At 43.2% G+C, this 20,006-nt stretch overlaps 1 pseudogene; it reads right to left on the reverse strand.

Moving 5' to 3' along the window:
* Positions 1 to 687: 687 nt before the first annotated feature.
* On the reverse strand, positions 688 to 14,825 carry LOC150040285 (hormonally up-regulated neu tumor-associated kinase-like; annotated as a pseudogene).
* Positions 14,826 to 20,006: the final 5,181 nt, after the last annotated feature.

A 20,006-nucleotide genomic window follows, 5' to 3' on the forward strand; every position in this document is an offset into this window, starting at 1 on the left:
TATCTATCTATCTATCTGTCTGTCTGTCTGTCTATCTATCAGTTTATTTATTTGTTTATTTATTTTGTTGGTCATGAGGCTTGAACTCGGCCTGGGTGCTGTGCCAGCACAAGGCTATTACCCTCCCCCTATCTAGGAATTCAAGCACTGAATTTATAACAACATTTGTTTATTCTCAAGATTAGAAGAAATGCTTTTTTTTCCTTGATTAGCATGATATTGGCTTTGGGTTTGCTATGCATACCTTTTATTATGTTTAAGTATATTTCTCCTAGTCCTAATTTCCTCCAAACTGTTATTGTGAAGGGATGTTTGAATTTTTTTGCCAGTCCTGGACCTGAGCACTGTCCTTGGACTTTCTCAAGGCTAGAGCTCTACCACTTGAGCCACAGCACCACTTCTGGCTTTTTTCTATATATGTGGCACCGAAAACTTGATCTCACATTTCTGTGCATGCTAGGCAAGCACTCTACCACTAGGCCAAATTCCCAGCGCCAGGGATGTTGAATTACTTGAGATGATTTTGTGCCTTTCTTTTTTTGTTTAATCTGCTTATTTGTTATAATTAATTTATTGATTTTTATAATCTGGATTATTCCCAGCATCCTGGAATGAAATCCACTTGATCATTACATATGTTCTTTTAGCTGTGGTGTTGTTTTGTTTTGCAACCATTCTTTTCGCTTCTTAAAACACAGCCATGTCAAAGGAAAGGCTGCTGGGTCCAGTGGGTTGCAGCAGGGGCATGCTGGCCTCCAGGGACCCCTCCGCAGAGGCCTTCAGGCTCTGGTGTCGCTTGCTCACATATAGCCAGTGCCCATCCTGGAGAACCTGCCTCGGCTCTTCACACAGATGGGGCACCTCAGGGGCTGCACGGGGCCACTTCGGGGAACAGGAGGTGGGGAACACACCCATTCCTCTTTTGGGAGGCTGCTCCTATCTTCATGAGACCAGGGTGGGATGCTACGGGGTCTGGAGAGGTGACCTACTTCCCGACAAGAGCCCTGGAGTGTCCTGTCGCTGGGATTCCTCACAGGTTTGTTCAGGATCCTGTAGTGTTGGGGAGACAACAGTTCTATGTGGTCGTTGCGATCGACAGACTCAAAGGAGCGTACCCCGTGGGATGGGGGTCTACCTCGGGAAGGATGCCAGCATTGCCGGGCCCTAGCTGCTGGGGCTGTGCTTTCTTCATCTCCTGGGAGGTGAGACGGGGATGAACTCCACGGAAGATGGTGCCACCCAACTAGAATCAGAGGTTTTGTGGAAAGCATTGTGGCAACCAAAGGAATCATTGTCAGGGGTGGCAGACCTCGAGGCCTTCAGGTCCTTCAGCAGGGCTTTGATGTTCTGAATCTGTGAGAGGAGGGACAGCGAGGGTGCTTTGTATGAGGGCAGGTTCCTGTCCAACTTACTGGAAAATCTGATGAAGAAAATGCCCTCTTTTCTTGTTCTTTGGGCTTCTTATCCTGCACAGCAGCATGGCTTTCCAAGTCTTTTCCGGTGTCCACTGCCTCTTGGTAGGGCTCCTGTGTCTGGTAGAGCTGGTCTTGTAAATGGAGCACACGGTGTTCTGGATTTCAGAGTTTCCTGACAAGTAGAGATCGCGTTCCTTGTTTAGGAGGGAGTCGATGGCAAGGACGTGGCAGGCATGGTTGGACAGCATTGTGTTCATGACATCGCTATTTTTTAGCCCGGCTTCTCAGACATGTGCAGCACCATGCTGGGGACTCAGGCCTTTCAGAGAAATCCTGCAGAGATAAGGTGACATTATAGGGCACTTTGCCTCTGTAATTCTCATTCAGCTGCAATTTGCCAGTGCCTGGTGGATATTGGTCCTCTTCACGGGGTCAGGAGAGAGGGAAGGAAATTGATGGCCCCTGTGAAGAGCTCGATGGGGAGGGGCTTCATTTCTTTGCCCACCATCTTCTGGTATAAAGCCTTTGGGCTGAAAGGCTCCACAGTGAAAGGGAGGATCCTAGCCAACATGAAGTCCAGGTTCACGCCAATGGAGTAGACATCGAATTGGGGGTCATATTTCTTCCTGGCCAGCAGTTCGGGCGCAGCACAGGCAGGACCCCCACACTGGGTGCTGAAGGGGTCCGAATAATGCAGAATCGCTGCACCGTTGGTCAATCCGACGTCAATGAGCTTGATATTGTCTTCATCCAATACCAAATTCTGTATTTTCAGGTCTCCGTGCACCACCCCAGCCCCGCGCAGACATTCCGCTACGGAGACGAGCTGCCAGATGCATCTTGGGGCTTGCGACTCCTCCAGCCTCTTGTCATAAGTCACTTGTTTGGTGTTAAGTTGCCACCGGACACAGCTCCAACACGAGATAATACCCAGCAGCTGTGTGATGTTGGCGTGGCGGATCATCTGTTAGATCTGCTCCTCTCCCCTCAGATTTTGGATGACATAAGTGTCCTTCTTGGCTCCCTTCTTATTCATGACTTTTATTGTTACCATCTCTTTGGTCAGTCCATGCAGCCCCTTGCTCTCACCCAGCTTTCTGCTGCCATGAGATAGTTACGCACTTGCTTGTGGTGCTGGACGCTGCAGAGCAGCTCACAGAGCACACCACTACCCAGGCTGGCAAGAAACTTCCCTTGCAAGCCCTTGGAAGGCCACTTCCTGCCGGGCCCGCGTCCTCCGAGCTCAGGCTGCCCCGGACGCTGCCGACTCGCCCAGGAGCCGGTCCCCAACTTCGCTGTCATGGCACTCACAGCTCTTAAGCTCCTCGGGGTCCAGTGCCCCAACTGCGGATATTGCTTTTGTGGGTTGATTTTATGACCTGCTACTTTGCCAAACTTCCAAACCAACTCATGTAGCTAGGATGAGGAAATCTATAGGGTTCTTTAAATACAGGATCATGTTGTCTACAAAAAGGAATAGATTTTCTTCTCTTCCTATTTGGATACCCTTTATATGTTTCTCTTGTCTTACTGCTCTCGCTAGGAATTCCAGCACTGTGGTTGAAATGAGTGGGGAGCGAATAGAAACCTCGGAAAGCAATAAGAGTTCCTTCCTTAAAAGTAAACGGTCCTGAGTTCAACCACAGTACCACCATTGGGGCAGGATGGTTGGGGTAATACAAACAGTTTTTGTTGTTGTTGGTTTTGTTCGTTTGTTTGTTTGTTTTTTGCCAGTCGTGGGCCTTGAGCTCAGGGCCTGAGCACTGTCCTTGGACTTTCTCAAGGCTAGAGCTCTACCACTTGAGCGGCAGCAGCACTTCTACTTTTTCTGTGTATGTTGTACTGGAGAAATGGACCTTGTTTTTTGTGCATGCTACACAAGCACTCTACCACTACGCCAAACTGCAGGCCCTGTAAGCTTGTTTTTAAGGACATTTTTTGCCTCTTTATTCATGGAAGAAATAAATGTATAAAAGTTCTGTTTTCCATTGTACCCTGGACTGCTTTGGAATTGGGATAACACAGGCTTCAGTAGATGTGGTTTGGTTTGTAGTGTTCCTTTCCTTTATATTTTCTGTTCAGTTTGAGGAGTACTGGTGAGGACACACTTTCTATATCTTTGGTCTTCCTTCCTTTGGAGTCTGGATAAGCTTTTCTTGGAGAAAGTGTGATTGTCCTGTCTGGGTCTGTTGAGTGATACAGTCCTTCCCTCCTTGAATTCCTGACAGGGATGCCAGGTTTGTAGAGTAGATACTGTATCTGTCATGGAAACCAACGCTTGGAAATATAGTGGCTCCATATAGAACTGAGATCCTGGAACTATTCTGATTGTGCAACCCAGGTTCACTAGCACTGGCACACCTACTATTCTGACAACATTCAAAAATTGCTGCCCAGCTTTCCTCTTAACCAGGTATTGCAGGCTTCTTGGGTGTGCTTGACAAGATACAATCTCCTGAATTTACAAACCTTAGTAGAGTCTCTTCGAGACTACCTAACTGTTACAGGCAGTTACTCCAGAGCAGTTGTTACTTAGGCAGTGATTTCTGCAGGTATTTGATTTTGTCCCATTTACTGTTACTCAAACAAGAAGCTTATTTTCCCTTTTCTCTTGAATATTATTGGGCTTGAGTGATAGTTCATTTTGAGTGCGGGCTGTGCAGATTGTAGGTGAGTTAAAAGGGAACTACAAGGTCTGGGAGTCTAGCCTAGTGGTAGAGTGCTTGCCGAGCATGCATAAAGACCCAGGTTTGATTCCTTGGTACCACACACATAGAAAAAATGCCAGAAGTGGTACTGGGGCTCAAGTGGTGGAGCTCTAGCCTTCTGAAAGTCCAAGGACTGTGCTTAGGCCATGCATTGAAGTCCATGACTGGCAAAAAAAAACTCCAACACCCTATGTACATTCACGTCTCAGCTCCATTTTACATAAAAAGCAACCACATACTCTCTGGGTACATTTTGTACTATTAAAATCAGAATACTCAATCATAAGAGTTTTGTGAGGATTAAGTTGCACATATTGAACATATTGCCTAACATTAAGATAGTTAATGGATATATAGGTAAAAACCTTGTCATACATCTCTTCAAAAATGTGATTGATAGGACTCCTGAGCCTAGGCTTGCAGGAACAAGTCACCCAAATGCTCTACCATTTCTATCTACCCTTGATGAAAGCAATGTTACCTCTCCTGTCTGAGGTTCATTAGGGCCATGTGGCTTTGGGTAGGTGAGAAGTGGGCAGAGACTCATCTACATGCATAGGCAGATTTGTTCAGTTTTCCTTGGTTGCTTTTCCCCAAACCTCTGCATCTGGACTATGTGTTGGCTACTCCAAGCCATTTTGTCCAATCACATGAACTGACAAGGACTCTGGACTACACTGTGATGGCCAGCCTCCTATACCCTTGGCAGGTCCTCAAATTGATTCCCAAGTCTGGCATCAAGATCCATGTTTCTGATCAGGAGCTGCAAAGCACCAGTGTCCAGAAGTCACTCTTGGCTGGCAAGAGACTTCATTCATTACTGTCAACCTGTTGGCAAAGCCAGGTAGAAGCCCTTGTAATTTTATCTCTCCAGTCCCAAATATTTCTGTTCTTCATGTATTTTTATATCTCCAATCTCCAAATTATCCACTCTCCAAATTATTCAATCTCCAAATTATTCACTGGTTCATTAAGCAACTATGCTATGAATGAGTACAGGCCTGAGAAATTGGTTTCTGATCTGCATGCAGACCTGCAGGTTCAGTGACAGTAGTTAATAGTAAAGAAGACTGTTCAGAGAACTTGGAACTCTTTGAACTTGCAGCTGGCATAATAAACTTATAACACAAATCTTCCCTCTCAAGCAGGGAGCTACCAGAAGTGGGGAAGAAAGAGAACAGAATTTAAGGATTATAACTTTTTTGACTTGTATTTGTCAAAAGATGACAAGTCCACACATGAAAGGCAATTCTACTTGCAGATACACTCAGTCTCTTGTAAGAGTTAGCCGCCTGTTTGGATATGATGAAAGCTGAGCAGAGACCAATGTGTCCTGACCAAAGTGTCAGGACCAACAGTTCCAGCTTCCCAAGTACAGAATTGTTTAAATTTTGAGACAGAATCAATGAGTGAGAAGACAGAGATACTTTCTTTTCTCTTTTTTCTATTTGCTTGAATTCTTCTCTTTGTACTAAGATTTGATTCAGGGCTTCCTGCTCTGGGCTTGCACTGTACAAGCTATAAAGCTGCACCTCCACTTTTTCTTTTGGAGGTGAACAGACTGCAGGATTTGTCAATCCAGGATGGCTCAAGGCCCTAATGTTCTGACCTCAGCCTTTGGATTCTTGAGAGTTATTGGACTACATCACACCATATGCACCTGGCACTTTACTATTTGTTTTTCTGCCAGTTCTGGGCTTGAGCTCAAGGCCTGAACACTGTCCCTGGACTTTCTCAAGGCTAGAACCCTACCACTTGAGCCTCAGCACCATTTCCAGCTTTTTTCTATATATGTGATACTGAGGAATTCAATCCAGGTCTAGGCAAGCACTCTACCACTAGGTCAAACTCCTGGCCCCCACCTTACCATTTCTTTTAAAGGTGAATTTATTGGGGAAGTAGATAATGAACTGACTGGCCAAGGACATGGTCCAGACTTGGGAGCTGACACTGTGACCCTGAGCAGTTCTCACCCAGGGTTTTTAAGTTCAAAACCCATGGTTTGGCCACACACAGGTAACCAATGGGATTGTTACATACACAGAAGGGATGATATAGCCAGCTTCAGCCACACACAGGTAGCCAGTAGGGTTATAGCCTAGTGTTTGAATTTACCTATCACATTACTTGGAAATGGCATGTGAATTTGGCTGATCTCCACACAAAGAAGCCTCCCTCCACCAAACCAAGCAGGTATCCCTTCCTCATGAGGGTCACAGATCCCTATTTACCATTTTAACAAGTATTAAAAGTGCTGGAAGTGTCATATTGTGGGGCTAGCTCTCTGGCAGGGGGTAAGTGTGAACAACGTGCACACAGTACACACACCGGGAGGATGATTGTGAGGAGGTCTCTCGATCAGGAATTATAAAGTCCCAGCACCCCAACCTCCTGAGCCTCCCCCACCAATCACCTAGCAGGGAGTTGAATAAGGCACTTGGTCCTTTGGGGGAGTGCAGGGAGCATGGACAGCTCATGGCTGGCAAGCTAGACAGACGTGCCTGTGGGCGACATCTCTATGAGCAGGAAGTATGCTTCTGCTGTCCTCTAGCATACTCGGCCAGATCTGACCGGCTCTACCCACACCATATGCCATTTATTCTAGCTACCCAGAAGACTGAAATCTAAGGATTAGTTTTGAGCAGCTTGGGCACAAAATCAGGGTACATTTTCCCACAATTATAATTACTGTATCTCTAGGATAGTCCTACCAGAGATTCACAATAGTCAATAGCTGTGTACATTTGACATATAAGATTATTCTAAGTGAAATGAACTCCATGGTATGGAAACAAGAGGTTTTTCTTTGTGGTTGCTGGTTCTAAGCTACTATGCGAAGTTATTTATTTTCTCTTTCATTCTCCCCCGCTCCCAGGTGTTTTATCCCCTGTGCTTCCTGTAATTGATTTTGCTGCCCAGTATATTGTATATATGATTATCTGAATTAGGGAAGGGAAGGGAACAATAAAATGGTGAGACAAAGGACACGGGGTGAACCAATGCAACAGCAATACCCACAAGACAATACTTGGAAATGAACTTCATAACAAACGGTGGTGTGAGAGAAAGTGGGATAAAAACGTGGGAGAGGGTAACAATGTCTGACAAGAAATGTACTACCTTACATCTGTAACTGTACCTTCTCTGTACAGTTCCTGGGTAATACAATTCCATTTAAAAGAAGATGAGCAAACGCCAATAGGCAAATAAGGACATAAGAATGACAGGAGAGGGGCCGAGAGTTTGGCCTAGTGGTAGAGTGCTTGCCAAGCATGCATGAAGACCCGGGTTCGATTCCTCAGTACCCCTCATACATGGCAAAAAGCCAGAAGTGGTGCTGAGGCTCAAGTGGTAGAGCTCTAGCCTTGAGAAAGTCCAAGGACAGTGCTCAGGCCCTGAGCTCAAGCCCAGGACTGGCAAAAAAAAGAATGACAGGAGAGGGCAGAATATGTCACTGTCAGTCAAACATCGATGTGAAATAGATGGGTACAGATGGATGTAATGTAGGTTCTTAAGCCCTCGTATTCACCTGAGAAAATGTAACTATCACAGAGATTGCTAATCATATGGACCAGAGCCCACACTCATTCTTAAGATTAATCTTCAGTCATTTAACAAGGTTGTTTTATTTTTTTCCCACAAAATGGCTTTTCAACCTCAGGGGCTTTTATCTACTATTGTGTTTCTCTTCACAGCCTCTAGCTTATAGAATGAAGATTTCCTGTAGTACTTGGGCTGGATGTATGACTCCAAGCAAGGATAATTTTATGCATGTGGAAAAATAAAAGTTTAGAGGAATAATACACAAATGATGATTATTTCATATTACAATAACCTAATGCTCACTTCTTAAGCATGAAAGCATCTGTTAAGTGGGTGTATGGTACAAGGTGGTAGACCACTAACCTTGAGCTGAAGAGCTCAGGGGCAGGGTTCAGAGTTCAAGCCCCAGAATGGATGACAAGAAACTAAGCAAGCAAGCAGGAAGGAAAGAAAGAAAGGAAGAGAGGGATACACAATGGAAGAAAGACAATCTCTTCAAGAAGTGGTGCTGGTAGAACTGGTTAAGTACCTGCAGAAAACTAAAGTGGGATCCTTGTTTTCTCATACTGTACCAGGATTAACTCCAAATGGATCAAGAAGGCATACACTAGGTCTCCTTGGCACAGGGCTAAACTTTCTTAATAAGGAGCCCAAGGTTTCTAATGACTATGACAAATGATGGAAACCATTGAGCCTAACTTCTTTGAGTCTGGCTTACTTCACTTAATATGATTTTTTCTAAGACTTTCCATTTCCTCACAAATGGGGCGATGTCGTTTTCCCTGAAAGCAGCATAGAATTCCATTGTGTACAAATACCACAACTTGTTGATCCACTCATCAACTGAGGGACATCTAAGTTGGTTCCATATTTTTGCTATGGTGAATAATGCTGCAATGAACATTGTTGAGGTAGTGGATTTAGTATGCCCTCATTTCTGGATGGTTGGATAAATGCGAAGTAGTGGAATTGCTGGGTCATAAGGGAACTCTATGTTTAGCCTCTTGAGGCACTGCCATACTGCTTCCCATAGTGATTGAATGAGTTTGCATTCCCACCAACAGTGTAGTAGTGATCCCTCCTGGCCACATCCCCTCCAGCATTTGTTGTTATTAGTTTTCTGATTCCTGGCCATTCTAACTGGAGTGAGGTGGAATCTGAGAGTTATTTTGATTTGCATTTCTTTTATGACCAGAGATGCCGAGCATTTCTTCATGTGTCTATAGCCAATTCTTATTTCTTCTTCAGAGAAGACTCTCTTTAAGTCTTTGGCCCATCTTTTAATGGTATGGATGTTACTTTGGCCATCAGTTTTGGAGTGATTCAATTTTTTGAACTGTTGATTTATTTTAGATATGAGGCCTTTGTCCATTGTTTGGTTGTTGAAGATTTTCTCCCACTCTGTAGGCTTCCTAATTAGTTTACTAGCTATGTCCTTTGCCATACAAAAGCTCCGCAGTTTAATGCAATCCACTTATCCAGCCTTTCTCTTATTTCCTGTGATTCTTGGTCCTTACTAAAAAAGTTTCGACCTGTGCCAGGGAGGCCTAGTGTATCTCCTGTTCCTTCTTGTACAGTTTTCAGTGTGTCAGCTTTTACCTCCAGGTCTTTGATCCATTTGGAGTTAATTCTAGTGCAGGGTGACAAATAACGATCCAACTTTTGTCTTCTGCAGGTGCTTAACCAGTTCTGCCATCATAACTTGTTGAAGAGGCTGTCTTTCTTCCATTCTATTTCTTTGGCTCCCTTGTCAAAGATTAGGTGGCTATAGGTCTGTGGTATAGTATCTGGGTCCTCAGTTCTATTCCATTGGTCTTCAGACCTGTTCTTGTGCCAGTACCAAGCTGTTTTGATAATTATAGCTCTGTAATAGCCTCTAAAGCTTGGAATTGAAATTCCTCCGGCGCTGTTCTTTCTGCTAAGAAGTGTTTTTGCAATATGAAATTTTGGATTGCCTCTTCTATTTCTTTAAAGAATGCCATTGGGATATTGATGGGTATTGCATTGAATTTGTAGATAGCCCTTGGCAAGATTGTCATTTTCATGATGTTGATTCTTCCAATCCAGGAGCATGGGAGGTTTTTCCATTTCCTTAGTTCTGCTTTAATTTCCTTTTTTAGGGTTTTAAAGTTTTCATCAAAAAGGTCCTTTACATTCTTAGTTAAGCTAATACCTAGGTACTTTATTTTCTTTGAGGCTATTGTGAAAGGAGTTACTTTCCTGATTATTGCCTCATTCCTCTCACTGTTGGCGTAAAGGAAGGCAGTTGATTTTGAGGATTGATTTTATAGCCTGCTACTCTTCCAAAGTTTTGAATCAGCTCAAGGAGCTTGGGAGTAGAGTCTATAGGATTCTTTAAATACCATTGACAATTTGTGTTGTAATATAGTCAGAAATGGCTGTCAATTATGTACTTGTGGTTCAAAGTTCCTGAACCTAGGATTTATTTTAAAAGAGGATGCAGTCAGTCTATGGAGGCCACAGATGACTTTTTTGGACACCTAAAAACAAACAAACCGGGCAAAATCACCAATGGCTCATCAAAGAGATCAGAACAGAAATCCAACATTTTATGAAATTTAATGACAAGGAGCACACAAAATACCAACTCCTTTGGGACACAGCAAAGGCAGTACTCAGAGGAAAATTTATAGCTCTGAGTGCCTACAACAACAAGTTGGAAAAATGTCTCACCTTAAGCTCCTGGAAAAAGAGCAACAAACCAACCCTAATCCCAGTAGACGGAAGCAAATTATTAAAATCAAAGCAGAATTGAATGATTTGGAATCCAAAAAAACTATAGAAAGAATTAACGAAACAAGGAGTTGGCTCTTTGAAAGAATTAACAAAATTGACAAACCCGTAGAAAATCTTACCAAAAAAAGAAGAGAGCATACTGAAATAAACAAAATCGCAGTCAAATATGGTAAAATCACAACAGAAATTACCAAGATCCAGAATATCATGAGGGAATACTTCTCAAACTTTTACACCAACAAATTTGAGAATCTAGAAGAAATGGATGAATTCCTAGCCAATATTAACATACCCCCACTGAACCAAGAACTAACCCAACTAAACAGGCCTATTTCAAGCTCTGAAATAGAAATGGCAATAAGAGAACTTCCACCTAAAAAAAGCCCAGGGCCAGATGGATTCACAGCTGAATTCTATAAGGTCTTCAAAGCAGAGCTAACACCAATACTCTTCAAGCTCTTCAATGAAATTGAAAATGAAGGATCTTTACCAAACTCATTCGATGAAGCCAGCATAACCCTCATCCCCAAACCAGAGATTCATCAAAGAAAGAGGACTATAGACCTATTTCTCTGATGAACATCGATGGAAAACTTCTCAACAAAATACTGGCCAACCGACTTCTCACTTTAAGACCCTTTGTCACTGTCTTCAAAACTGTATGAACTAATTACTGAAATGCCTACATGCTCCTGAAACCAACCTTCCCTTACAAACTGTACAACTCCATCCCTCCTCCAGCAGTCTTTCCTGCTTCAGCTTCCCTAGAGCAGTGGTCTCACCAAATTAGCCCCCAAGGAACTGTTCTTTAGAGGACTCCACCATAATATTCCTCGAGTGTACTCCATTTTTTGTGGAGGTGGTGTTGTTGGCCGTGGGGCTTGAACACTAGGGATGGGTGTTGTCCTATCTGCACAGCTAGGATTATAAGTGTGAGTCCCCGTTGCCCAGTGCCATTTTTTAGCAGACTCCATCTCTTGGAAGAAGTTCATCTTACCTTATTTAATAGCAACAATCCTTCTAAACTCAAGCACAAGCTACCTGACTCCTGTTTTGATTGCACATTCCTGCAAAGTATTATTTAAGCTAAAATAGATAACAACCTTGGCCAAAATGTTTACACTGAACACATGACCACTCTAACAGCTTCCTGTAGAATTAGCTGAAACCAAAGTAGAAAGCCATTATCAGGGCATTCTTTGAACCTCTCGAATTCTTGCAATTGAGGAATATAAACTCAGCCCTAGATAGGCCCATGTCAACACTCTCTAACATGTCTAGCTCCTTCAGTGTCTTGGAAAGTGGACAACAAATCCATGTCTCATTGCTTGCTACCTCAACTCATATTTGGCAACCCACACACTGGCTAAAGCCCTCAGACAGGCATCTTTGTGGACTGCATTTGTTGATGATATAAAAAAAATAAGTGGGGAAATCTCTGACAACTAGGAAGGCATTTCCAAGAACCTTCTCATCCGAAGAACCATCTATTAAGCACTTTTCTTTCACAACCATATGGCCTAAATAAACAACTCATGTGTTCCTGTAAACAGTTTGTCTGTCTTTGTGGTGCTCTGCCTAACCTTTCAGAAAAGGGAGTGCTTCTTTCTGTAGTGTCCACAGAGCTGAGATGGTGATCAGAGGGGAGATGTGTGCATGAAAGTACACCGGTAGTCACATGTGAGGTCTCAGACTAATCTGTAGGGTTGGTGATGTTCCTTTGGAATCCTGTCTGACTATGTGGGCCGCCATACCAAGAAGTAGCCTTAGCCAGGAAGTGTCGCTCACACATAATCCTACTTATTGAGGCACCTGAGACTAGCAGGCCTCCATTTTGCCTGGTCACAGTGTCTGGGTCTCTTGTGTTACTGTTTCTTCTTCCTACTTACCCCCAGACCACTATATGTTGCTGATTCTAAAGGAGAAAGAGAAAAGAAAAGTCCAGAAGAAGTAGGCAAAAGGAAAGTGCAAGGATCCACCATACCAGTGTAGGCTGATGTTTGCCCAAGAGTTCTATGTTAGTAAGTGAGATTTTCTTCCTTCTGAATTTACCTCAGTCCCAGGTGTGCCCACAGGAGCTGCACAGGATATATAACCTCAGTCTTCTCTTGTCAGTACTGATATACTCTGCCCATTTGCTTTGTGTGTCATTATGAAGTCACTTGTTTCCCTTTTTTCTCAGTGGCACATCAGCCCTTCCTCAAGTCCCCTCTCGACACACAGATGTCTCTTAGGATCATAGATTTGAGGATCTTCCCTGCCAGATGGAGTTGCATCATGTGTATGCTCTGGGTTCTTCTTGGATTGGGTCCAGAGAACTGAAAAATGATTTCACAGCATACACAATACGTGGCTGTGAGAAACAGTGTCCTCTCACTCTCAGTTTCCCCTCACTTGCTTTGTGATAGCCTGGCATATGAACACAGACACATATATTCATTCTGTTTTGAAGTTATTGGGACAAATTCCGAAGGGAGTAAATGCTTAATATGAGCCACCAGGGAAGGTACCACAGAAGATCTGTTCATCAGACATAGTCCATCTGTGCACAGCCCAGCTGAAATTAAAGAAGGATCTCCCCATCAATGGAGGCATCAATCAAGTAGGTAAGGGAACACTCCTGCATGGCAGTCAGGTGTCGAAGCTTTATGTCTAGGCTCCAAAGGACTGGGGAGGAGAAGTTATAGCTTTGCAGCTGGAGAGAACAGGTTTCCTATGAAAGAACACCCTCACCAATAGTAACACACACCTTTTCAACACGTGCCCCTTTGATGCTGCATCAGAGTCTCCACCAACATTATCCTTGGAACTGTTACAACAGCCCACAAAGGAGATCCCAACTGCACAGGTGGACAGAAGGCTCTTGGTTTGGATAAGTTCTTCAAAGTTACCTGAAAGCAAATGGCAGAGATATGCTCAGGATATGCAGACACAATTATTATCTAAGAGACCTTAAACAAGTGGAAACCACCTTGAATCTCAGTTATCTGCCCTCTGTATCCTTATGGACGTTTTGTGTAAAATCAGAAAACATGAAGCCTTTGACAGCTTTTACTTTAGCGATGGATAGACCAAGAAGGTTTGATTCCATTTGAAACCTGAAGTTTCCCATCTAATGTTCCTGGAGAAAATCATTAGCACCACAGTGAATGTGCTCAAAGATTTCTGGAATGTTAAAAATAGCAGAGTATGCTGAGAACAAAAACGCTAAATAGTGGGAAACCCTGAGGCAGCATAACTCTTGTTTCTTTTTTTACATCTTTTTCCTTTTTTTCCACAGAAAGCAGAGAGTTCTGTTTTCCTTAATTAGGAAAGTGGTAAATTGCTGATAACTTGTCCCTTTTCTGTTGGCAGACATGGGAGAAGGCTTAGCCTTGCTTTCAATATGCCATTAAACAGTGATCACTTGCCCTTTCCAGAAGCCTGCAAAACATTGCACTTTTCGCAAACATTCATCTGGAGTGGGTTGGGGTCTTCAGGAGCTAGCAGACATTGGAGAAGGACTGTAGGGGATTGCATCAGTTTTCAGACCAAGTGATGATACTGCTCATGAACGAAGTACAGCTATGGACAATAACAGGCATCTCATATTCCATTTAGCATAAAGCAGCCACAACAAAAGACACACAAACCCACAAAGCCTGAGAGCCTGGAAGCTTCTGGTTGACCCCTAGCTCATGTCCACCACAGCTTTGGTCACCAGGTTAGGCACCATGTGACACCAGAAATGGTTTTTCCAACCTTTAGGAGGCAGAATGCTCCAGGTCTGGGTCTCTGACTGAAGGGTCTATACTGTTCTGCATTCTAAGAATTTCTGAAAGTTCAGTAATGGGATGGACAGAAATTGAAGTGGACAGCAAAGAAGCCTTCTGGAGCCAAGTGTCACTTGGGCCAGGGGAAGAGACTAAGAGTATCAGAGTGAAGAGCACTGGTCTTCTCTGCTGAGAGAGAGCCCTCACACCAGAGGGCTGGTTCTCTCCTGCACGGCCTGCATTACTGGGCACTTGAGTCCAAGATAGGGAGTTGTGGGTCTCTCAAGCACAGCATACTGGTTTCATAGGCTTCTGTCTGTACTCAGCTCCCAGAGTCCTAGAGACGGCCTTACATGGGATCCTCTGTATCCCAGCAGGAAAATCACATGATAGCCTGGCCTGAAACATATGCTAGGATATCTTAGTCTGTGAATCCACCCTTGCTTGAACTCATGCTCAAATAAAACAGATTCCTGTAGTTCACACTATTTCTAATAATTCTCAGAAAACTAAAAATTACCTATAAGAGTGGTTATCAAATAAATAATTTTGCCCACAAAGGTCCATGAACACATACGTTGCCACTGCTCCAAAAAAAGGGCAGAAGCTATCTGTGCTATGTCATCCTGTTCACTCTCATAGCGAACCATGGTGGTTGCACAGATGATTTGCAAACCACAACATCCAGCTAACACAGGGTTGCCTATGTTTTATTCTTCAGGAGAACCTGTTCTTGCTAATGGAATCCCTTTCCTCATTCTGCTCAGGAGTTTGGACTCTCCCTATCCAAAACCTTTTCCAGGCTTAGAGGGAGAGTTGTCCCAGTCCATGAGTGGCCAAGTTTCTATTGCTATCTCTCACTGTTGGGATGAAAGTCTCCTGGGCCTCATCTGGTAAGATTTTCTAGAACCATTTGTCTCTGCTCAAAACTCTTCAGACCCATGGTTTACCTATGGCCTCTCTGTAATATTGCTGTGCTATTGGGACCCTGTGTGAGACACCAAGCTGCTGCCTCCTCTATTCCTACCACAGAGTAGGAGCTCTGATGGCTGTGCCTGGCAGTGGAAGGCAGTTGGCCCTCAAGCCTTAATGTCCTGGACCCATTCAGAAGGACCAGAACAATACACCCAATGGGCATCAGACTACAACTGACTAGGTAGTTCATAAAGTATATCAGGAATCTCTAGTCTGCCTATGAAAATGTTTCAAGTCACAGATGACCTGTCTAGGAAGCCCCTGGTGCTCAGGATCAATGGTTTCAAGGTTGAGTTGTTGAATAAGAGAAGACCCTGGGTTCTTGTCATCACACACAAAAAACCTTTTAGTGAAGACGTGTGAACACACAGAAAGCAAAAGTGCAAGGTTTTTAAATAAAGTATGCCATTATGCGAAATGGCAGGTAGTTCACTTAATTTTTTTTTAGTTTCCCAGGATTGTGGGTGTACACGTGTGGTTCCTAAAGCAATGGTAGTGCGATAGACTAGAGAAATGAGGGATAATGCCTCTTGGAAGAAGAGTTGTCCATAGCAAGGAGCCTTAAGTAGGAGTTGTGAAAAGATCAGGCTAAGAACACATGGGATTGCATTTTTGCAGGTGTCTCATTTCGGTTAGACTTAGCTCAGAATTGTCTACCCCTTAGAAGGACAAACTGGCCACTAGTTCCCCACAGGGATGAGTGGTCATGAGAGTTACTAGGATGAGATAGAACTCATGAGCCTTTCAGAGAATGTCTGGGAAAGGGAGCTGGTTTCTTTATTATGGCCTCTAGTTAACCTGATTTACAACCGCTGAATCCAAACTCCCAAGTTGAAAACGAAAAGAAAGGAACAGAGGAAGAAGTTAAGCTTATTATTTCCAGGAGTTGTCTCGACTGAAGGGGATAGAAAAGTAGAAAACAGGAGAGATGCATTAGAAGGCAGAAACAGAGGGAAAAATACAGAGCGTAGGAATAGAGGCAGCAACAGGAATGGCAGCCCTGGCAGAGAAAATCAGCCAGCATGTGGGAAGTAGAAGAGGCACAGTGAAAACTCTTTCTGTGAATCAAACTATCCTTCAATAGGATATTTAAATAACATAGTTAAAATAATCGGCACAGGTAGTTTCAGGAGAGGTTCAGCTGACCAGTCTTGGAGTGAATTGGTCACCTGCCACATGGAACTCACACAGTCTGCCAAGGAGATCTTGAGCGGCACGTGGGTTGCTAATAGATTCCCTGTAGAACTGACATAATCCACTTACTCCATCAAAACATTAATGGAAAAAGTGTATGGCCATCACAGAAAGATCCCAAGTGAGTAGATGTAAGGGAAGGAAGGAGCAGTAGAGCAGTAAGGCCATGAGAGGGAGATCACATTGCTGGTATCCTCCCATCTAGAGTGCACAAGAAGCACAACTTCATTCCTCTTCTACAAGCTCTTCCTTCACAGCAGGAAAATGTCAGTATACCTTCCTAAATCTATCATGAGGCCCTATCTGGCATGTTGTGGTGGATCCTCCTACCTCAGCCACTAAGTAAAGGGGGTACAGGCATGTGCCACTCCCTGAGCAGGAAATGTGTATTTGGGTTTTCTTAATTTATTCAAACCATGACAGGGTGAATTGTACATCTTTTAAAGAAAACCATGTTCCTTCCACACCAAGGGAAAATGACGTCCCCTGCATTATGTTACTCCTAGAGCTGGTAAACCATCTGCAGCCCAGAAGTTCCCAACAACTAGCAAGATATGAGAGGAATTAACAAATAGAAAAATATACACAGGAATAAGCATAACCAAGGTCCCAAAGAACATCTGCATTGGAAACTATAAAATCTTGGAGAAAAAAAAACTGATAAAGACACCAGAAGATAGAAAGACTTCCATGTGTGTGAGAGGCAGAATTAACATTGTAAAAATGGCCATAATGCCAATAAAATTCAACCTAATACCCAACAAAGTCCTGATGTCAGTTTTCCCAGAGAAATAAAAAATGGTCTAAAAATTTATATAAAAGCACAAAAGACCAGTGCTAGAACTAACCCAGTCCCAAATGTCAAATTTCCTACAGACCCACAGTAATATAGACAGCATAGCAGTGAGTCAAAAAACAGCCCCAATGAAATGGGAAGAGGCAAGGAATATGTATGTATATATATATACACACACACATCCATATTTTCCTTTCTATATTTATTTGTTTTATGTTTGGCCCTGGCAGTGTTCCTGAGCTCTTCAGCTCAAGGGTCTCACCCTTGAGCTGCAGTGCCTATTCCTGTTTCCAACTGGTTAATTAGAGATAAGAGTCACACAGACTTCAGTGCCTGGGCCTATCAAGGTTCCAAGCCTGATTTATTTTTTATAAAGGAGCCCCAAACATATGTTTGAAGAAATGGTGTCTTCCACAAATGCTACTGGGAAAGCTGGATGTGCATATGCAGAAGATAAAAATTGGATTCCTATCTCTCACCCTATACTAATATCAGTTCCAAGTGGATCACACACCTTGATGAAAGAAATCTGAAACTTTGAATGCAGTACAGGAGAGAGCAGGTGAATGATATATGCAATAACTTCCTAACTAGAACTCTACTGGCTCACTACATAGAGCAAGGATTGATAAATGGGATTACATCAATCTGAAATCTCTCTGAAAAGCAAAGAAATGTAACCTCTATGCTAGTCAAAAAGACATCAAAATGACCTACATATCTGACTATAAAGGAGTCACAAATCCAAACATTCTGAGACTCCATCTCATTCCAGTCAAGGTGTCCATCATGAAGCATCCAGAAACAACAACATGGAGCACAGAGGTGATCCATCCACCCATTGGAAAGGACTTTCAGACTCAAGGGACGTGAGGAATGCATGCATTTTGGGGGGAAGATGCAATTGTGTGTATAGAAGAGGTCTGGCATTTGGGTTCCCAGAGAGCCTGACTGGTGGGCAGAAGAGGCATCTGTCCAAGTTAACACATGGTTCTGCATCAGTCCTCTGGTGTAACAGTGCAGGTGGAATCCAAGATGTTTCTTTGTTCTTTCTTTCATTCATTTTTCTTTCTTTCTTTTCTCTTTTTTTTCCTCCTTTTCTTTTTTGTTGTGGGTCATGGGGATTGAATTTGGCCTCGGTCTGTCCTTGAGCTTTTCAGCTCAAGGCTAACACCTCAGCCCTGGGCCTGGACACTGTCCCTGAGCTCTTTAGTTCCAGGCTACAGCCCTATCCTTGAGCCAAGCCCCACTTCCCATTTTCTAGAGGTTAATTGGAGATAAGAGTCAGATCCTTTTGTGCCAGGACTGGCTTTGAACCTTCATCCTCAGATCTCAAACTCCTGAGTAGCTAGGATTACAGGTATGAGCCACCATGTCCATCTTAAAGAGTTTTTCATAGCCAATTCTTGAGGCAACTCCCAACTTGTAGACAAGAAACCAAAAATGTGGGTTCTAAAGGGACCTCAAGGGGACCTATGATGAGGACAGCCTACATGGAGGAGTGAAGAAGTATTGTGAAAGAGATCAGCAAGTAAGGTATACCTCAATGACTACATAATGTTAATATAAAAGATGTATGTGTGCACATATATTTACATGTGTATGTTTATGACTATCTGTACAGATGTATACTAACGTTACATATGTACAGATACATAATTAATATACATAAGACATTCATGTTACATACAAATCAACACACAAAATAACTTTTACATATTTCAGACACTCATGTACACCCTTTGCTTATTATTCATCTATCTGTTCACAGTCATTTAGGTTCATTCCATAGTGTAGGTTTTATGGGTAAAATTATAGTGCTGTTATCTACACAACCAAGTACAGAGTACCTGGATGGAAGGTATTTAGTGAGATGGAATGCATATTTAGTTTCTGAAGGAACCAAAGTAACCCTTTTCTATAGTGTCTATACTAATTTGTATCTGTACTAACATTGCAAGGCATCTGTTGGAATGGATATGCTTTCCTTCCTAATTACTAGTTTTCTCACTGTAGGTAGTCTTGCATTATAAGTTTCTTAGGCAATCATGATTCTTTCAGAGCTGAGTGTCATAGTCTGACTAATAATTTTCCTCCTAATAAATATTTTTGGGCATGGCACCTTCCATATTGGATCTTGTGAGTCATGCAAAGGTAGTAAAAGGCTGGAGTCATGTAGACATGAGGTATGTACATTGCTTCTCCTATGATTGGTTTGGTGCCTGCTGCCAGGGATTATCTGCGGCACTGAAGTTACCTGTTTACTCTCCACAGATTCTAGTACTGGCAGACCAGGAAGTATAGGGAACATTAGGCTTCTGTCAGTACCTGCAACCAGTCATAGATGCAAGACCAGATGCTTCACAGTGAATGGCAGAGATGGCTAGTACATCAACTGCATCTTCCCACCTCCTCCATCCCCCACTGCCCGCTAACTCCCTGCCTGGGGTACTGACATGAGCTCTAATAGCAGAAGCAGTTTCCTCTGTCCTCTCCTGAAAATTCCCCCTCTGTCTCTCCTGAAGGATTTCTCTGATTCTGCATGCCTTATATGTCAGAAGCCCCAGAATTCCTTGCTCATCTTCTGCTCTTCTCTCCAACTCATCCTAGACTAGACTATTTGGCACCTCAGACAGAGTAAACTCAGGCATAAGCAACTCCACGGCTGTACAGTTATTTTGTTTTCTTTTCATAAATGCCTGCAGTATTAGGCAAACAATTGGATCATTTTATTTGTATGCCACACACTAAGAGATTCTGAAGTATTAACCCACTCTGATTCTCACCACAACCTTGTCTAGCTGGGGCCATTATTCTCTTCCTCTCACTGGTGAGCATGCTGGGGCAAAGAAGGATAGGTCCTCTA

This window comes from Megascapheus bottae, chromosome Y (genome assembly GCF_031878675.1).
Source record: "Megascapheus bottae isolate mThoBot1 chromosome Y, mThoBot2.hap1, whole genome shotgun sequence".
NCBI lineage: Eukaryota > Metazoa > Chordata > Mammalia > Rodentia > Geomyidae > Megascapheus > Megascapheus bottae.